Raw genomic sequence first — 21256 nt, 5'->3', positions numbered from 1 at the left:
AAAAGAAAAAAAGGAAAGTAAAAGCATTTCAGTGCTTGCTTCCATCAAGTAGAAAAGGACTCCAACTTTCTTAACAGGTGTTTTAGTTGTGTTTCTTGATGCAGTTTATTGAGCGAATGCATTCGGAGAGCTTTAAATTGAGATTTATTTGTCCTTTTGCTAATCATGAATCAACCTTCTTTTAGATCAATTAACTAAATCACTCTGGAGGCAGCTCAATGCATTCTTTATGGATGAAAACCTTTGTTCTCTATTGCCCATAATATCTCTCCACCCCAATAAATACAATTAATAACCTACTTGCTCACTAGTGTTTGGAACTTCCAATGGTTCACAGCAATTCATTTCTTATGACTTGCTAACAAAAATAGATTTGAGTAAAACATCAATATTAATACGTGCTTACGTTCTCCCTTCTGTTCTTTCAAAAGTACTTAGTTTTCACAGAGAAGTTTATAATGGTATTACTCATGTCACTATAAAACCTCAATGATTTTTTTTTAAAAACTTACAAGTAAAAATATGTGACTACTGCAATGCATGCGAGTGCTCTTTTTTTTTCCACATAGCATACCTAAACCCAAAATAAATTGAAAGTTTCCACTCTGAATTTCCCAACTAGAAAACTCTATTTAATTACAGTATTTATTAGCACAGGAAAGTACCTGGTCCTAATTTCTTCTGCAGTTTCAGCAAGTCAGGGCCCTTGATGTATTACGTTTCCTGTAACAGTACTTATATTCTTCCTTTTGTTAAAAATCTTCCTGAGATGATAATTATTCTAGCCGAGGGCCAGGGATTCAATAACAGCTGAGACAAATCATGGCCTGCCAAGAATGGGGCTGCTTTGCTCAGAGAGCTTTTGAGTTAATTTACATTTAATGAAAGAGGCCAAAGGCTCTCTGGTCACCCTGGAACAGGATCCAGCAGCCCCAAAGTTGGCCTGGAGTTGTGTCAGGAGAGGTCTGGGATAGATTTTAGCAAAAGGTTCTTCCTCCAGAGGGTGGAGGCACTGCCCAGGCTCTCCAGGGAATGGGCACGGCCCCAAGGCTGCAGAGCTCCAGGAGTGTTAGGAGAGCACTGCCAGGGATGCCCAGGGTGGGGTTGTTGGGGTTGCAAGGACAGAAGAAGGACTGGATCATCCTCATGGGTCCCATCCAATTCAGCAGATTGTGTGATTCTGTGACTTTGTGATTGTGTGATTGTGTGATTCTGCGATTGTGTGATTCTGCGATTGTGTGATTCTGCGATTGTGTGATTCTGTGATTGTGTGATTGCGTGATTGTGTGATTCTGCGATTGTGTGATTCTGTGATTGTGTGATTCTGCGACTTTGTGATTGCGTGATTGTGTGACCTGTGTGATTGTGTGATTGTATAACTGTGTGACTGTGTGACTCTGTGATTCTGTGATTGTGTGATTCTGCGATTGTGTGATTCTGCGATTGTGTGATTCTGTGATTGTGTGATTCTGCGACTTTGTGATTGCATGATTGTGTGACCTGTGTGATTCTGTGATTGTGTGATTCTGTGACTGTGTGACTGTGTGATTGTATAACTGTGTGACTGTGATTCTGTGACTGTGTGACTGTGTGATTCTGTGACTCTTTGCCCTGTTATTTAGGTTTGGTTTGTGGCCCATCAGCTGTGAAGTTGCCAATGGCTGAAGGTCCAGGGCAGTTCCTCATGGACAACCCCCCCAGCAGCCCAGCCCCCCTGACCCTCTGCACCTCCAGCAGAAATTGGGCAGCCCGTGCCAGCTCTGCCAGGAGCACAGACAAGGGCTGGTGCCAATGGAAGATGGTTTTGGGTCTGGGGGTTTGGCAGAATGGGGTCTGCGGGCTCCCCTGAGGAGAAGCCGGGGTGCTCAGTGTTGGACACAGTTCCAGATGGTTCCATCCTGCCCTTCAATGGCCCCTCCACTCTCAGGACACAGCTGCAGCAGGAAAACTCTGGGAAAATGACTCTGAGGGAGGATGAAACAGTGCCTGACAGAGAAGTGTGAGAGGAAGAGTGTGTGCAACAGCCCTGGGGACAGCAGAGCCAGGGGAGGAGGGGAGAAGAAGGTGCTCCATGTCTGGAGCAGAGAGATCTCCCTGCAGCCCATGGAGGGAGTGTGAAGGAGCAGACACTTCCCTGCACCCATGACAGGGACTTTGTGGTGGTTACTGCTAAGTGGTCTCTTTGTGTTCTTCTTGACTACAAAGCTACTTTGTGGTATTTCCTTCTGTGCTGTGGAGGAGAGGGAGCGTGGGAGCAGCTGGGTGGACGTCTGTCACTGGCCAAGGGCAGCCCACCAGAAAGGAGAATGCACAGATTCACTCCTTCCATCGTGGAGCATCAGGAGGGTAAGAGGATCCATGGACTGCATGGCACAAAAGCCTCTCTGCTGTGAGGTGACCCAGGCCTGCTGGCTGCTGTGGCATCCCCCAAAAGGGGACGGTGGAGCCCCTCTGCCCGTTCACCTGCCTTGTTCACCTCCCCAGAATCCCTCACTCACCTGGTCACCAAGAGACAGCAGCCACGCGCAGGAGCCCTGTGTGTGCCAAGGACAGTTGTCCAGTTTGGATTTGTCCTGTGAATCTCATTGCAGGGGAATGTGCTGACTGCAGCAGGCTCGGTGACAGCCAGCAAATCCAATTTGTGTCATTCCTGCTAAAATGCTGTGCCGGTGTGGCTTGGCCTGTCAGCTGCTGCAGGTAAGGGATGAGAAAATGAATGTACATCCAGTGCAGGATGGAACACAGAACTCCCCTCAAATATTGCCGATATTATTTTGCCAGGCTAAGTGTTTGTATTCATTACTCCACATCCTCATCACTGCCCAAATTCTTTCCTCATCTGAAGTCAAAGGCTGGAATTATGATCCTTACTAAGATTGCACTGAAAATGGAGGTGAATGTGGATGGCTTTTTTATTGCCTTTTTTTTTTTAGAAATAAAATTAATGTTTCCATTTGAAATAACCACATTGAGGGCTCAACAATATTTTTTTTTTTAAATCTTTCAGGTCAGAAAAAGTTATGGTTCTAATTCTCCATTCCACTGTGAAATGAGGATAGAAGGTAATATATTTGTTTCACCAAGTTTTTCTAGGGTTCCTTCAGCATTCAAAACCAAATTTATTCATAAAAGTAGATATACAACACATTGTATTTCTTATGACAAAACAAAGTGCTAAAAATCTCAGCACACATTAAGCTGCTATACTCAGAAATTAGTAATGTTCATTGCAAAACTGACGTATATTTCTGGGAAGAGGAGAATACAAAACTGAGATCAAACTGCATGTTAAAATCTGAACTGACAAGTAGGTGAGAGGTTTCTATAATAATAATAATAATTATTATTATAATAATTAATAATAGTAATAATAATAATCGCAGTGTTGGAAAACCAGCCCAACCACAGACCTCTCCATGGCTGCATGAGACATCTGCATGAATAAGGAATTTTACTGGTTTTGAGATACTCTTTGTCATCTTCCTTTCCAAAAGCTATAGGGCTCTGGAGATTATTAACTTTTCCAGTTAATTAACCTAATTCATCATGCAATTTTAATGTCAAATGTTACACTATTCTTAACTCCCATTTCAAAGACTCATCCAGGAATATATTAATTTTCTCATTTAACTTGTGTATTTTATGGTTTTACTATTTCTAGGTATTCTTAGCATTATTTTTTCTTATGTCTATAATATGAACTCTAAGAAATATCGAATGCTGGAGATCAATTTACTGATTCCCATAGGAACAAAGACGTTTGTATATAGTTATGCACTGGTCAATGCCTCAGGTTGCAATTTAATGTTGGTCTTTATTGTCTTGTATACAAAATTTTGCCCAACCTCAACAAAATATTTTATTTGACTCTTTTTTTTGAATCAATAATGACAAAATCAGTCCCATTGAGGTGAGTATCCTAATTTTACGTAAATTCTTAATCAAGCACTAAAGTCAACATAAATAGGATTAAATTTGCCATTTGAATTTGGCTATTTACGTTGATGGCTTTGTTGAAAACACATCATGCCTATTCATTTAAGTAGTCTCAAAACTTGATTTGAAACTATTCGAGACCAATTTTTTTGGTGGTTTTGTTGTCATTAAGGGTATAATCTCAACCTGACTGCACTGTGCACTGCTTAGCTGAATAATAACTAAAGAACTACTGGAAAACAAAACATGCATCTGCTGCTTCATCGCTCTGCACCAACACTACAGACAGAAATATCAAAGGTAACACGAGCTGCTTTCAAACAGATCATGGCAGCAGAAAGTTCACTTGTGCTCTGTAAACTTTCAGCGTGGCTCTGGGGCACCACTGCAGCACCCAGATAAAAGCAGAGATGATTACCTGCTCCTCTCAAAGAGCACTCCACCTGCGAGGTGTCAGGAGGGTTTGGACCACGAGCAGTGTTCTGCAGATTAGCTGTCTATCTATAGATTTTTGTGTCAATGAAGCTTGCTTCTTTTGTTTCTCATGTGGAATTTCATTTTAACTCTCTTGGTATTGACACCCTTGAAACAATTTGTAATGTATTTGCATTCAGTTAACTTGTTTTTTTCTGAAAAACTCCAGGAACTACTTATTTATTCACTTATCAAAAGTGCTCATGTTCCAAATATTAATTTCTTTTTCTTACATCTGTATTTTCGCTTCTTATAAAATATCAGTAAACTACAAAACACGGATCTCTGGGCAGATACTTCACAGAATAGATTGGACAGTAGTCAAAAACATGAATCTTTTGTGATTAAGATCAGCATCCAGGTTCCTATGGTGATGTAGTGGTATCAAACACTGTGCCTGCCCGTGTCCAGTCCTAGGAGAGCTTTCCAGGCTATGAACTTCAGCATGATAAAAGAGTTCTCAGACTCAAGGAGGAATTTTCTTCCTCTCTGAAGATTTACCTCCTGGTTAGGCAGGTTTGTGATACTTGCCTGCTGGAAAATTTTCCCTTTTATCTACTTCTAATTGGCTGCTTCCCATGGAACAGGAGCAGCAGGGAGCTCCCACAGGGAGCCATGGTGGGCAGTGCTGGCTGACTGGCTGCTGGTGGATCCAACAGAGAGCCTACACCACCTTTCCCAGAATTTTTAATGCTGAGAGGAGGTGGTTCCTTTTGCAGGAAAATAATTCTGGAGAGAGAGAAGCAGAGTTTAATCATCCTTTCATCTGTGAAACTCGTAATTGTTTACAGGAAGTTTTCTCCTGTCCGTGACAAACCCCTTGAGTTTGGCACTGTCACTTAAATTGTACTGAAAGCTGCACATAAAGCTGTTTACAGGGATTTTTTAAATTCAAATCATTATGACCTAATGATCAAGCCATTACTGCAAAGTGCTAAAAGCAGAGACATACCAGCAGTAAATATAGCTTGCCTCTATGCCAGATTTGGTTATCTCCTGCACTCTGTGTTATTGCTACAGTGAGCAATAATGTGAATCATCTGATTAGAGTCACTAACAAAATTCTCAACATCAAAACTGATGAAGTCAGTGAATGCTCTGCCAGGATTTTACCTACTGTATTCAGCACATCATATTTGCATTTTTATGCAATGCAGGATGCAATAGCTGCTTTTTAACCATATGCTTTTAAAAATCAAGCAAGCCCATTTTTAGCAAAATGCATTTGGATTTACAGATGTTCCAGACTGAGTCTCTGCTCTACTCAGGAAATGCTCTTCCTGTTATTATTGCATAAAGCCATATAAAAGTTTGAACAACAGTTTGTATACCTTGAGCTACAGTGACTAGATTCAGTGTTTATAGGTTAAAGCTCCATTAGGGAACCAAGCACAGAAAAATTAGAAGGAGCTTTTTATTTTTATTTGTACTTACATTTTTATTTCTGTATTTTACAATTAAATTCCCTGTTCAACCACATCCACAATATTACAAAACATCAGGTATCTGTGGTTTTATTGTCAGTCACCCACTGTTTTCCTGCTTGTGGAAGTCTCTTGGCTCTGACACTGGTAAATACCACAGAATAAACTGTTTCTATATTTAAATCTATAAGCACTACATGGTTAGCAATAACTGTTACATGTATTGATTTTATCTTTCTCAGTTCAGGACAGTAATTCCATTTTCTGATTGCAACTTTGCTCAAACATTAAATTAGAAGATGTAGAAAAGCAACCCATTGTTGAAAAGTAATTTGGTGTGGTTTGGGCTTTTATTTTTTTTTATTTGAAAACTTGCTTAGTGCTTGTAAATCAGCAACCACATTGAAAAGCAGCACACACCTGTGATGGGAACAAAACCAAGTGATTAAGAATAAACTACTCTAATGTCAGCCCACTAAATGAATTGAAATTGGAAAATATGTAGCAAAAGGTAAAAGCAAATATACAAAAAAAATCTAGTTTCAATTTTTTGCACAGCCCATGTGACAGCATTAGTGAATCCCAGGCTGCAGTTTTCAGGAATACCTGTGTTTGCACACCCTCTTTCCTCAGTGGCCCATCTGTCTTAGCCTCAATCCCAGCAAATGCTTCACAGTTGGATGTTAAAGATAAAGGAAAATTTCTCTGTGCCCTGGGTGACCCAAGTGTCATCATGACCTCATACTTGAGCTGCAATAAGGAGATCCAACCCCACATTTATCAGTGATCCTATTCTTGGAGGAAACAGGAGCCTTTCAAGCCAAGCTCTGCTCTGAGATGTCACTGAATTTTACTTTCAGCTGCTTTTACAGCCTTTGTAAATAACTTACAATGCATTTCTTAGCCTTGAAATCCTAAACTGGAGCCATTGAATTGAGCTGGAGTGTTTTCTAGTAAAGAGTGGTAAATTCATGTATTCACAGCCATGCTATTTGGTTTTAAGCATCGGTACAAACACACCCTGAGTCTATTTTGTTGATAAAATTAAAGGAATAGATTATTCATTTGTTTAAGAACAGTGGAAACAATAAAATTTTTGATTTATTTTTTGCATATTCATCCTCTGTATGTACAATTTGGTCAGTCCAAGAGTACTGACAAAACTTCAAACTGATTTTTATGTGGTGCAATGATCAGTTCTTCCATCAGACACCTCCCATAACTGGATGAAACAGTGCAATTACACAAAGCTCCTTCAGGAGCAAAATTGGTGTCTAAATAAGTCTGTAGCAGAATTAGCACCTCTTGAAAATGAAGGACTAGAAAACAAAATTCCCATTTTTGTCACGAACACAGCCTGTGACTATAAGCTTCTAAAAATTATTTACCATAATTATATGTCAGAAGGAAATTAAATAAAAGATGTTCCAAAAGTGCAGCTCTTGGCACCAACAGACAGAAGAGCTGTGCAATAGATACCTAACAAGAAAACCCCAAATATCTCCCACTAATGGTGAAGTATTATAGATTTGGAAATATTTATAGCAATCAGAGAGCATTTTTCTAATCCAAACATGAATATAATATTTCTAGTTTAAGTACCATAGACCACAATTATGTGTGCCCTTAAATGACAATAAGCAATCTAAAGGCTTATTACCCTACAGCAGTGGTACCTTAATTTTAATAAAAATAGAACTGTGACATGCCTGACCTTATAAATAACATTGATGTAATAATTTTAAATATTATTTGAATGTCATAATGGTAATAGCAGCCTAACTGGAGCCATAATTAATACAAACTATGAAATTCTGCTATTCTACTGAGTGTCTGGAAGAACACCAGCAGAAAGAGTAAGTGAAATGTCCTCTTTGACCCCATCTCTACACCGGAGTATGACAAATTAAAGACATAAAATGTTTAAGTGACATATAGGGTACACACAGTCTTTCTCCAAAAATAACAGGAGAAAAATTAACTTTTCTGCATTGTGGATCCAGAACTATTCACTGTGGTGTGTTAAGGAATTGACATGTGCTCCCATTGACTTTAGGAGTACAGGATCTGTATTTCAGCCAAGTAATTTATAACTCTTTTTATTAATAATGACAACAGACAGTATATCAGCTCCATTGCAATAAGAATCACTGGTTGCTCACAGAAACTCAGTGCTTATAAAACCTCTGACAGAAATCCACTTATTCTGCTCACTACTGCCTTGTGCCTGCTCCTTTCTCTCATTAACCATTCTCCTTTCTCTGCTTCATACATGATTTCTTCTTTCAGGGTCTTATTTGAATACAAAAATTATATATATATAGAAAACCCCTAAAATATCCACTCCATCAAAATCTCTAAAGGCAAATCTCATATGCTGAGGGGTTTAGTAAGGTGAAAAAAAGAGGTTTTCTCAATTTGATTTCACTGATCATTACTGAGGTCCTAGAACATCCCCATTTGTAATAACCACACATTCTGCCAACAAAAAAAGCCACAAGCTGTCTGGAAGTGTTCAGGAACTCCACGCTGGCTTTTATATTCACTGTAAAATCCAGATTACAACAGAATGAAAATAGAAGCAAATATAACATTTATGAGAAATAAAAAGGTAAAGGGACTCTGCATTACCAAACATAAAGGAACTAAAGAGCTGCAGCCTGCTGGATATGTGGTGCTCTAAAGGCAGTGGGAGAGTAGCAGCAGTGAAAGGTAACAAATTGGCAAAGCTGTATTCCATTAGTGTTAGATACACACTTGTTTGACAATGGAGCAGGCTGTGAGGCTGGATGGGAAAGGCTCCAACGAATTCAGGGGTCTGCAGTCAGGAATCCTGAAAAGATTTTGTGTCTCACACTCTTTGTCTCATCCTTAAGGACAGAATCTGCTGTGCTGCCCTCACAGGTCTGGTTTGCAGCACAGGTCTGCAGCCTCTTTCTTTTTCTTGCCATGGATAGAATTATCTAATAATAAAAGCAGGGGAAGATGTATTGACTCTAACAGTGCAAAGGAGACATTCAGGTGTCTCCAAATATCCTCAGCCTTCCTGATCCAGGATCCTGCTCTACGTGGCATCAGGTAAGGTTGACTTGGGTTTATAAATTCAAGCTCTGAGCTTCAAAAGGCCAGTTGTGTTATTTCTATACCCCGAGGCATTTTGGCTGTGTTTTATGGCTTAACCCAGAATTGTTCCTCTGTACCTTCAATAATTCAGAGTTCTAAAGAGCCACTGTAGGTAGGGCCCAGCAGAGGGTGAGTGAGGACACCATGGCTTTGTCTTTGATGCTAATGAGAGACAAACATGTTTTTCCCCCAGTGATTTAACTAATACCTAACAGCATGTCACTGTCAAATCCTGGGGAGGACATCAGGATTTTTCCTTCTGTACGGAGTCAAAGTCAGCACTGCCCTTGTTTAACTTACCTCATGTTTAAGCTACTGTTTCTCCTTAATGTTTACTTGTGTACTTTATATTTAAAGAACAGTGTTCTACAAACAGTCACAGCAAAGCTCATCAGAAAGAACAAAGATCAATTCAGTAGAGATAGCAACTTATTTTTCTCTAATAATTTTAAATATAAAAGTGTTTTCAACACTGTTGGTTTTCTCAAGCAATTTTTTGGAGAATTACATACAAAAGTGCCAAAGGTTCTTTAAGGACTCAGGCTTAAAATTTGACTTTTCAATTAGCATGACAATGGTGTCAGTGTTAATAACCACTAGCCAGAATTAAAGAGGACATCCTGAGGCTTTGGGAAAACAAAATGTCTTGATGCATAAGGGTTTCAATCATACTACATACACATCTAGAAAGATTTTAAAACATAAACAAAAAAGGGGGAAAATGCCTGAAATATACAGGCTTTGCTAAACACTTTTGTGTTATTGATTATTTACTTTTATTTTTCTTCTTTCTAAACCATTACTGAACTTCCTTTCATTACCTGTCATGCCTCTTTCTCCACTGGCTTGGTGGCCCAGCTCCCTTTTTCATTCCCTCGCCATCTCTTTGTGTTTTGTTTCCCCTTTGAGATTTTCCAAACACAAGACTTCACCCTTCTCTAAATATTTAATGAGATATTAATTAGTAACTGACTTAATTACTGTCCTCTGCATGGACTGCTTTCATGTCTCCAAAATTTTCCAAAATATTATATAAACCTTTCTTCTTTTCTTTCATCAACAAAAGCTCTGGTCTCAGCTTTTTTACTGCTTTTGTTTATCTTGGGTTTTACACTCAATATGTTAATGCAGTTGCTCTTTGGAGTGCCAGTATGCTTAAAATACAATAGACTGGGGAAAAAATAAGTGCTTTTTGCTGTATTTGTTTAATATTTTTATCTTATCTCTCTAAGAAAACCAGATAAGTGGTTTTATCAGATCTATCCTTGAAATAATTCTGAAATTATTCACCAATATCAACCACATTAAAAGCTGGAAAAGAAGACATCTCAAAGACAAAAGGTCCTGGAAGCTTTATAGAAATCAGTGACTACAAGAAGTAGGAGATACGAATTAATTTTTGCAGTGAAAGAAGACAAGTGGATCTTAAATCCACATATGTGTACTGGCCAGCCATGACATCCACCTCCACCCTGAGCATTTTCCAGTGAGAACAATGGGAAGACAGGAGAAAAACAGGTATTTGATGGGCAGAAAGGGCAAGATGATACTTTTTTGCACAGGTCAGCTGTCTAGTTGTGTGCAGAGGGTTTGTTTATACATGTGCACAGATAAATCTGGCTGTCCATCTGTCGAACAGGTAAAAAAATTGAAGAGTAAAATATTATCTGAGCAAAACAAATGAAATGAATTTTAAGAAGGAAGCACACAAAAGACTGTGTGCAAAACTTATAAAGTAACCCTAACTTAAGCCAAACAATTCCCAGGTGATAGCTTCATTGATTTTAGGAGATGAAAGGCTTTTAATAAGGTGTAAAGAAAGAAAAAGCCTATTTCACACAAAAGCTATAGGGAGAGAGTGATAAATAGGCATTTTTCCCACAGCCATGACTGAATTAACTTGAACTGGGTCCAGGTACCTGAACTCATTGAGTGATAAGCAAATTACTGAGAATTTCTCCAATTAATTCCCTTGTTGCTTTAGGGGCAAAGCTTGTTTTTGCTGTTCTGGAACTATCATGAAATTAGGAATTTTTTAATTGATTCCATATAATTACAGTGCTAATGTTCCTCTTTGGGTTAAAATTCTTGTATGGATTTGCATACAGAACTCTGCAAAACATCATCTGTACAAAGATGCTTCTCTCTGGGGGCTACGTGTCCTATTTTGACAAAAAACCTTTGTGCAAACACTGAAGCTGGATTATAAGCACCTACTAGCAATTAATAAGGATTGGAGAGAATCTAGGCACTTCTACCTCTAAAAGTGAAATCCCATTTCTTTAGCCCAAAATTCAAAATGGAGCTCTGAGGACCTTTGGCTGCCCTGTTCCCACTGATCATCACAGACAGAGACCAGTGCACGTCCCAGCCCCTTTGCAACAACTCTGCCTTTCAAATTTCTTATGAAAGGACTTGAAATGCAACAGCACATCATGGAAAGGGAGATGTTGGAAGAAATTGCTATTCTGGATTTTCTCTAGAGTCAGCACTGTGCCCTGTGAAGCACTCTGGAAGGCCATGGTCCTCTCTGCATCTGGAAGAACTGTTTCCTACCAAAATACCTGCTCTTTTTTCTCCAAAATTTCCACCAAAACATTCCCTTGCCTAGATAATTCTGTATACAATTATTCAGCTACTATAAGCAGGGGATATAATCCCTTGTAGCTATACATGACCTGAAATTATTGATATTTATCCACTACAAAGTACATTAGCTCTGGGTTTACCCTGAGAGCCAGGATTGAGAAATACATCAGTTTTGTTACAAATGTGGTTTTATAAGCACCATGTCTGCTAGGTACCAGATCACTGAAACATTTCAGTCCCTTTTGGAACCCAGAAGTGCTGGAAGGAAAAGAAATTGCCAGACTGGTGGGATCTGTGTTTAAATCCAGCTGTCAAATCCGTCCTGGTGACACTGCGTAGCTGAAATGCTTGGCCTGAAAGCTGATATTTTCTTTGTGCCAGCCTGGCAGGACAACCCTCACCCTCACCCTCACCCCACCCCACCCCACAATTTGCTAGTTTTGGCCGTTGGTTTTGGTAGTGAATTAAAGTTTCCTGAGTTTGTTCTCTGTGTGAAGTTGTTTTCCTGCTCCTCTGTGACACCAGGTGGGAAGAAATGGAGATTCTGGCTGGAAGGAGGTGCTGAGAGGTCGCACCTCAGTATGAGAGGCCTGTGTGGAAATTCCTGCTGTGGGAGAGATGGTGAAAAACTGAAAGCCAGCAAAGAAAGCTAAACTAGCCTTAAGGAAGGAATGTGAGACCTGATGAGCACAAGACAAATCAAATCCAGGCTTTGGAGCTGCTTGCTGGGAGTGCACCTGGGATCTGAACCCCTGAGATCCCACTCGTTCACAGCTGAACCTTTTCTTTATTTACCGTTTCCCAAGCTGGCTACCAAGGAATTTTGACAGGGATATTTAGAGTTTTGTGTAACACAGACATGTGAGAGAAGAGCCAGTCCCCCTAAGACCCGGGGAGCACACCTGCGCAGCAATTTCTTTTCATTTTCAGGCTTGTCACTTGACTTCCTTCCAATGCACTCAATATGTGTCATGTTGAGCATTTGAGTGTCTTGAAATTTCGTGTGGAGCAAAGCCAACACACACCATACAGAATGTTTGCATTACAGCATTAAAGCTGTTGTCATTATCAATGGAAACTTTATCTAAAATCTCCAAAAGCTCTGAGGGCAGGGGGCAGTTTAAGTCTCATGATTTAGGACTTGTAAATATTCAAATATTAAAAAGAATATGACATTTCAGAAGCAGAAAGAAAAAAAAAAAGTTAACTTTTCCTATGCCTAGTATGCCTATTATTGCTACAACAGGTATTCAAATTAAATTATGTGGAATCCGAACAAAAAAAAAAAGAATTGTATAAATAAAAAACCATTTAACTTTTGTTCAGTATTCTTTTCTTTCCATGATATGGACACATCAGGTATGATCATGAGATATGGAGTCCTGGAAGTACAAGACAGATTTATTTTATGATTTTGGATCTTCTATCTTTCTGTTTGATAAATGAAGTTAGCAGTCATTAAAGAAGCTAAGCAAAAGACAACTTCAGATAAATTTAAAAAATATTAGTTAAATCTTACTGTTAGTGTTAGGTGACTTATTCAAAACAACCATATTTGTAATCTGCTTATTGGAATTAAATTGTACTTAATATTGAAATCCATTCTATCTTAAAATATTTGGACATGATATAAACTTTAATTCCATGATCAATAGCTTCAGTTTAGTCAGAAATGTCACCATGTCTTAAGGGAGTAGGAGTTTATTTAAGCAAACATGAAGGTAAACACTGAAAGAGGAAATCTACTTTATCTCTCATAAATATTTTACTTTGTTTCATCAGCTGTGCTGAAGAGATTAATTGTTAGCACTGCTAATTCTTCTCACTCCTTACAGCACAGGAATTACTCTGTGATTAGCTCTGGTCAGGCAAAAGCAGCTTATACCAGAATGTTCCATCCAACCTCAGAATTGTTTAGAGAGCTCCAATCAGGATGGAAAACCTTATGAAGATTATTGTGTATGTTTTCTTTTTCATCTCCAAGAATCCCAGGGAGACACCAGTAACAACAAGAAAACTCTCAATAGTCCCTGTGAGCTGCCCTGGCACCCAGCTGTCAGTTTTTGGCTTTTAGAGTGTGATCAAGAGTGAGTGATTGCTTGAACATATGGTTTTAATATTATTCTTTATCTGAAATATTCCATAGAATATAGCTGGGATTAGGTCCCAGAATTTGCATCAGGATGTTAAATCCCCCTCATTTTCTGGGGCAAAGAGAATTTTATTGTTTGAGATTTAGGGTTCAGTGGCAAAGGACTGATTTTAACCTGCTGTTCCCCCATAGGAAAAAAGTTGAAAAATATGTAAAAATCTATGTTTAAACACTTATACTACTGGGCTGGAAAACTTGCTGGTTCATATACCCAAATTTTCCACATTTTTAACGTACAAAATAAATTACGATCAAAATTAACTGAAAAATATATATTTAGTTCTCGAAGCACGAATTAAAATGCAATGCCAGTGGTTCGACAACCTTATCTCCTATGATTACTGTCAAATATGAATTCTGCTTTAACCAGATCAAACGGAAGAAAAAGAAATCTGAGAGATGTTTGTAGGATTGCCACTGTTCATTTGAAATACATATATATTGTTACTCTGTAAATTCACTTTTTTTTTTTTAATTAATGGGGACTCACCACTGACTTGCTAAAAGAGAAGCACTTAATACCATTAAAATGCCACTTTCCTCCTAGCAGGACCTCAAATCTCAGAGTGTTGTGTGCTTTTGTCTCAAGAGAAAGGCAAAAAGCCAGAGGAGGTTTCAGGAAACCTTATTTCCAAATAAACACTGCTGTTCTGAGGCCTTCCCACTTCCAGCACGTTAAAACATGGCACTGAACAGCCTCCTTTCAAATGCTTGTGAAAGGAGGAAGGTTTGTGATGCTCTAAGGTAAGGAAAAAATGTGTTTTAGGCAAAAACCATGAAGGTTTTTATCAGGATCTGTAATGAAAAGCACATTTAAACAGCCAAGAAAGGTTGAGGCAGCCTGCACAGCCCTGTAGCACACGGAAATATCACCCTTAATTTGCCCATCTGTCCAACAGCTGTAATGTGCCATCTCTCCCCCTCTCTCTCCCTAACCTGCAGATAACACATGACAGAATAAAGAGGAACCTGATCAAATGGGCTTTCCATACTTTCTGGAGGTGTCTGGAGCTGACACTCAGCATCATTTCTCTCGTGACCTTCTCCAAGGCTGCAGAGCAGCATCCCCACACTGCCTGCAGTTGCATCTGGGTCCCCTTTGGAGCCTTTGCTGGGATGTCAAATTCATTCCAGGCAGTTCAGAATGGTATTTTTTTGCTAATAGTGCTGTCAAGGAGACAATAAGCAAGAAACCTCAAACCTAAGCTAGGGAGATTTCAACAGAATGGAATTTTATCAGAAAATGTTTTTTCTTCTGAAGGCAGAGTTTTTAGAAAACAATTTCTGCTGAATTCCTGATCCTATACCTTATATACCTGATAATTCAACATTCACATCCAAGCACTCAGATTTTTTTCTGGGACAGGGAGAGCATTCATATATTAAACATAATCTTTACATCTCGATCATGACCTGACAGTTTAGAAAGAGCATAAAAAAGCAGTGGAGGCCATTTTTGTACACAACATTTTATCCACACTCATTCTTCTGTTCTCAGAGTATCACAGAAGTTAATGAGCTATGAAGCACTGTCACTCTTGGGTTATATTTTCAAGGCAAGCATGAATAATTATCCCCACGAACCATTGTATCAGGAAGAGGCTGAGATTTGTATCTGCCATCATCCAGTGTTTCCTGTTAGCTGTACCGTACAGCTCCCAAAATAAACTCTTGTGAGTACTTTTAGACCTATTAGCTACAGGCAATTTGTATTTTCCAGACACTTCAAGAACTTTATTTTAGTAGATTCATAATTCTGCTTCTATCTATAACTCAGCTACAAGTAAGACAATGCATTATTGCCTCGTACTATTTTTATTCTCAGGAAGGAAGCTGAATTGAATAGCTCACCATAATAAGCACAAAATTACTTAACTGCTGTTAAACACAATTAAAAAGAATATGCAGGGCAATAGGGGAGCTAGGAAAACACACGGAAATAGTTTTTATGGGTCTTCATTACTGCAAGTCTTGCTTTGCTACACGGAGTCATCACTAAGATGGAGATGAGCACTCCCAGCCCTAATGCAGATAATTTTGTCAAGGTCATTAGGTGTTCAATAGTGTTTAGTAAAACTGGGAAAGGATTGCACCTGCCTGGCTCTGGGATGGTTTGTGTACCAGGAAATGGGAAGTGTCGTGCAGATTGGTTACAGATTATTCTGGGGGATTAGTTCCACTGCTTGCAGATGCATTTGCTAGGGGTAAAACTATGCAGACAACAGGTTCACAATCAGCTGCTATAAATTCTAATTTTGTACCAGGCACAGGCCTATCAATTTGTGTCTAATTATATTCTTCCATGTGAGATATAAAATACCTCAGGGTTTCTATAATAAAGGCTCATTAATGTGGACGAGAAATAATTCTGAAACTCTTTCTACCAGGGCTAATGTTAATACAGATTTTAATTGCTCTTACAGGATATTAAAACACTGATTTTTTTTTTTTATATCAGTTTTAACCTAATCATTAAATGGACCCATTTCTGTAACCCTATATTTTCAAGTGTTGCATTTTACACTGGTAATTGCGTCATTACCAGTCATGTTGAACCAGAGAATAAAAGATGAATGCAGAAAGGATAAAAGGTAACATTATCAAAGATATGTGAGAGTCGATGCCCTTCAATTCATTGTGGTTCCCTTTTCTATCTTTAAAATATCCTTTTCTGGCTTAGATCAGTGAATATCCTAAAATATACTTGTAAAAATAAAGCAATAACATTGTGACTAAAAGAGAATTAGTATTACATTATTTGAAGGAATTTAAGTTTTTCTCTAAGGTAAAAGCCAAAAGCAAAATCTCCCCAAAGAAGACTTATAATTTTAGAATGAAAGTTGTTAACCTTTGATCTCAAGGATATAATTCTTCTGAAGCTACTCAGGGCTTCAGAGGGTGCAAAACAAGCAGAATAACATCCCAGACCGACATTATTTGACTTCAAGATCAGGTAACCAACACCCCTGTTCCTCAGTGTCCCATGTTTTACGGAAGCTGAAGAGAAAAATCTTATTTTGCCCACAATAAAAAGCAAATTCTCCGTTGTCAAATTCCTCAAATACCACTGTATTTCAAAACCCTTTTGGAAATAACATTCAAGCATATATTTTGTACTGAAAAAGAATAATATTCATGGACTCGGTGGTGATGGAAGGGACACTTTTATGCACACCTTGTCAAACTGCAGATCACCACCAGCCCCAGGACTGCTGTCATTTGAATAGATGACAGGGGCATTTGTCACAGGATGCAGCCTGGACTGCACAGCCACCTGGATAAATAAAATGTACCATAGGCAAAAGGGCCTTCATGGCTTCACTTTTGTCAGGAGAAGGGGAAAAGACAAAAAAAGCCTGAAAGGTTCACACTTGGCTTTCTAAAACACTCGCAGATTGAAAAATAAAGCTGATCTGAAGAAGCAGTTTGCGTGATAGAACTGTCAGTTCCTTTGTAAAAGGGAGCTGAGCTAAAAATAAACTGATAAATAAATTCATAAAACCAGGGTGTGTGTTCAGGAAAGTGAGAGAGGGACTTACAAATGTACTGAAGTTTTGGTACCAATGATGAGAAGCAGGAGCAGAGAAATGCAATTTTTTTCTGAGATACTGTTCATGAGGAATATATTAAGGTATCTTAAAGAATTCAGTTTAAAATCTTATCAAATAGCTTACTTGGAATTCTTCTGCCTTTGACAATTGCATGAGAATATCCTGAGGTAGATATTTCTAAAAACATTTCTAGTGAAAAACTCCACTGGGAGTCTTAGGGGAATTTGCTGTATGTTCTTGCAGGCTGTAATAGAGCACAAATCCAGCAACAGATCTGAGTAATGTCCATCCAGCACTGAATGGAACAGGCAGAACAGACAAGAAGTAAAAGTTGTGAGAGGAAGAAATCAGCCAGCTATTTCACCAGCCTCGATTAATGATCAACAGCCCTTCTGCCCAGGGAATTTCTGCTTTCAGGTTTAACAGCTGAGTTTTGGTAGAAGAGCCTTTCAGTGATACCATAAACTGATTCCACTGAAGAGCTGCAAAACATATATTTGTCCTAGAAAGGCAACTTGACAGAAAGACTGGGGAGTTTTTTCCCCTTTAGGTTTCAGAGCCCTTCTAAAAACCCAGTTGCACTCAACAAATGTCAGTGCCTTAATTACCAGGTGAATTCCTTTCACCATTAACATGCCATTTAGAGGTATGCACCATTACCTTCGCAGGCTTCAGCTCAGAAATCAAACGCGAATGAAAATTAGATGACCTAAATATCCTCCACAGAAGGAGAAATGGATGGTGCTGGGAGGTGACAGCCCAAAAGTAAGAACTGCAGTCCTGGTTCTGCCAGTGAAGTGCTCTCAGCAATGTCTCAGGGCAGACTCATCACTGCAGGAGTGTGGCAGCAGCCTGAGGGACAGATTTATGTCCCCAGCCTCCAAAGGCCTTCCCTAAGCACCTCCATACATCGTATTTATAACTTTTAGCCTCAGATTTACTTTCAATAATCTTTGCAGACCAAGAGAGAGGGAGAGAGAAAGTAGGATTTATGACAACATTCACATGAAAGCATTGCATTTTAAAAAATTATTTGGATAATTTACAAGCTTGATTTTTAGTATTAATAATACTCAGGCATCCAGTCTTTCCTTCTGCCTTCTTTTTAAATGTTATTACTAAAACCAGCCAAACAAAAATAGTAAATAATATGTGGTTTTGGGTAATAACCATTTCTATTTCCTTAAATATCTTGTGTTGATATTATTGTTTGGTATTTGTATTTTAAAATGATTTATCATCTTCTTTCTGTATGTAATTCTAAATACTTACAAGATTCTCAGAAGCAAATTAAGAATGATTTTTCTAACAAACTAACAACACAAATGTATTAGAAGTCATTCTATAAGCTGTTGTCAGTTCCAAATGCACCTATTTCTGTGCAATGTGAACAGATATATGTATCAAATCAATAGCAAACATCCTTTAGGAGCAATAAAATATTAAACAAGGAATAATTTCTAGTAAATACCTCAGTCCTGGAAAGAGGTGTGGCACTGATATTGATATTTGACTCAAGGCTCACAGGCTGAGTAGGTGTAATACCTGCATCCAGTGATGACTTCATGGAGTAGGTTTGACACGGGAGGAGTGAAAAGTTGAAAATATACAAAAATACTGGATTAATTTTCCCTCTCAACCTGGACTTTTCACTCTCTTCTTCTGCCCAAGAGCTCTGCTCTTCCCATCACATCCTGGCCAGAGCAAGGTGGTTTTTCAGCCAGGAGCAGAACACTCAGAGCCTGAAAAACAAGCAAACAAAAAGCAGGTGTGATGTAACCAGGAGACCTAAAAATTCCTGGGCTTGAAATGTCCTGCCTGAGCCTGAGCTCAGGCTGCCAGTTTTCAATAAGTGTTTCTTCAAATTGTGTTTTTCAGGATATTTTGACTGCTTAATCCCCTCCCTGCTTTGGACAGTTCCTGGTAGAGATTTGCTTGGTGTACTACAACTGATGACACCCTTCAGTTAATTGCCAAAAAAACCTCAATTTCAGAGTAAAAAACGTTTTCCTCTGACATTTATAATCATTCCTACCTGTGAGGAGAATACAGGCACATTTCATTCCCACCCACAAGTACAGCACACACAGGCAAATCATTTGGAATAGCTCCCATTTCTGCTTTGGGTTGGTTTTGTGGGTTTGATTTTCTGTGAGAATGCTTATATTTGTGTTACAGGTTGTTTTTTACAATCTCTTTAATCTTTGCAAATAATAAATAAATAAATAGAAAATCAACTCGTGCTGTAGTCAGTTATTTAAAAAGCACAGTAAATGCTGAAACCCATTTTTCCAAGATGAATTTATACAGGATTGAGGAATGGTTCACTATTAATCAATTCATTTTAACTGGAACAAAAAAGTGCCAGTGAATGTGGCATTTTTACCATTCACCACATGCCCATATTAATTACAAAAAGGCTGAAACAAGTAGTAGGGGTTTTTTTTCCTGTCTTAAAACTTGACAATGCATGAAGAACCAGACACCAGCCACGAGTCAGAGAGATTTGTAAACCTTCAGGGTAAAATATTTAATAGGATAGATATGGTAATACAAAGTTTTATACTTGATGAAATTAAACTGAATTATAGGAACTAGAACAGATTTTGTGCAACATGAAAGGTAAATAATGAGGCAAAGAGTCATTGCTTATGGCCTATACTGATGTATTTATGTAATTGTCAGCTGGTTTATCACCCACATGGGAAAGATTTGAATTTTTAATCGATTTTAAGTTCTTGAACAGCTGTCCTACAATCTAGTGGTATTTAAAAGAGTTTTTTCCCTAGCTGCTTTGTAAGAAGATGTGGAACACTGAGCACCACTCTGAAATACATTCTGTACAAAATGAAAGGTACTTTTCGTTTGAACATAAAATCTGCCTAAAGTTTTTTAGTTTTCATTTAAGAAACAAATAGTCAGAGAGAAGTGGTTTGGATTTATGCACATGCCTAATTCTGTGATTTTTAGCTTCTGCTTGCTATTTTTTTAGTGTCTCCTCAGTGCATAAAGATAAGAGAATTGCTCAGACCCTGAGTTCTTTTAAAATTAAATAACTACAGTGAGCATTAAGATAATTTTTCAGTCTCTCTTGATCAGAAAAGATGTTGAATTACACCTAGATTTTTACTAGACTTCAGCAAATGGAGAAAATCAGTGGACCATGTTTAAAAAACCAACAATTGAAAGTATACCTAATCAAAAGTACTTCTAATCATGCAGATCCTAAGGGTAAGTATTTAAATTTACAAATAACCAAAAGTAACATTTCAAAGCCAAGATTACATTTGGTCATACTTCATTCTGAAACTATTTAGATTTTTTATTTCTGCTTTGGAAGACTTTTACCAAAGAAATTGTCCATATGGTAGGTATGTGTAATTTCTACTTCTCTGAATATATAAAATCATAAGGACATGACTGTAAATAATAGAATTTTTTTTTTGGAAACATGAAGGACATAAGTGAATAATATATAGTTTCTTAATTATCTGTGATGTATTCAGGTCATGTTTTCTGTTATACCAAATCTGATTGCCAAATTGTCATCTTTAATGCAAATCTCAGTTTTAATCTCCCCTGCAGCCCAATTACAAAATTACTTTTTGATCAAGTTTCTAGATTTTAGAATTATCTTTTCATGATAAAAAAAAAAAAAAAAACAACCCTGATGTTAAAACTTGCTTTATTTATATGAAAATAATAAAAACTACTTTGTGGAGCACTAATAAAAATGGCAAGAAATTCTTAGAAACAAAGAAAGACATTCTCATTCCCAAAAAAGTTAAAAAGTTACACAGGGCATTAAGGAGAGGAAGAAATAAAAACTTAACTGTTAAATGATCTGACAGAAGCAAGGAATTTATGACTGATAAAGAGTAGTGGTACAACTTTGTGGATGCTGTGTGGAGCTAAGCTGTCAGTGTGACAGGAATTAAACTGCATCTGGCAAAACACCCTGCCTGATGGGTGTAAGAGAGGGACACAAAAATGTAGGGGAAAATCCC

General features: G+C 38.2%; 1 long non-coding RNA gene across 1 annotated transcript; it reads left to right on the top strand.

Moving 5' to 3' along the window:
* The first annotated feature begins 1667 nt into the window (after positions 1-1667).
* On the top strand, positions 1668-18737 carry LOC137482315 (uncharacterized). Its single transcript, XR_011004005.1, has 3 exons — positions 1668-1785; positions 3013-3062; positions 17493-18737. It is a non-coding gene; the product is annotated as an uncharacterized lncRNA (long non-coding RNA).
* Positions 18738-21256: the final 2519 nt, after the last annotated feature.

Source organism: Anomalospiza imberbis, chromosome 14 (assembly GCF_031753505.1).
Source record: "Anomalospiza imberbis isolate Cuckoo-Finch-1a 21T00152 chromosome 14, ASM3175350v1, whole genome shotgun sequence".
Classification (NCBI taxonomy): Eukaryota; Metazoa; Chordata; class Aves; order Passeriformes; family Viduidae; genus Anomalospiza; species Anomalospiza imberbis.
This window is presented reverse-complemented; position numbering and strand designations above follow the sequence as displayed.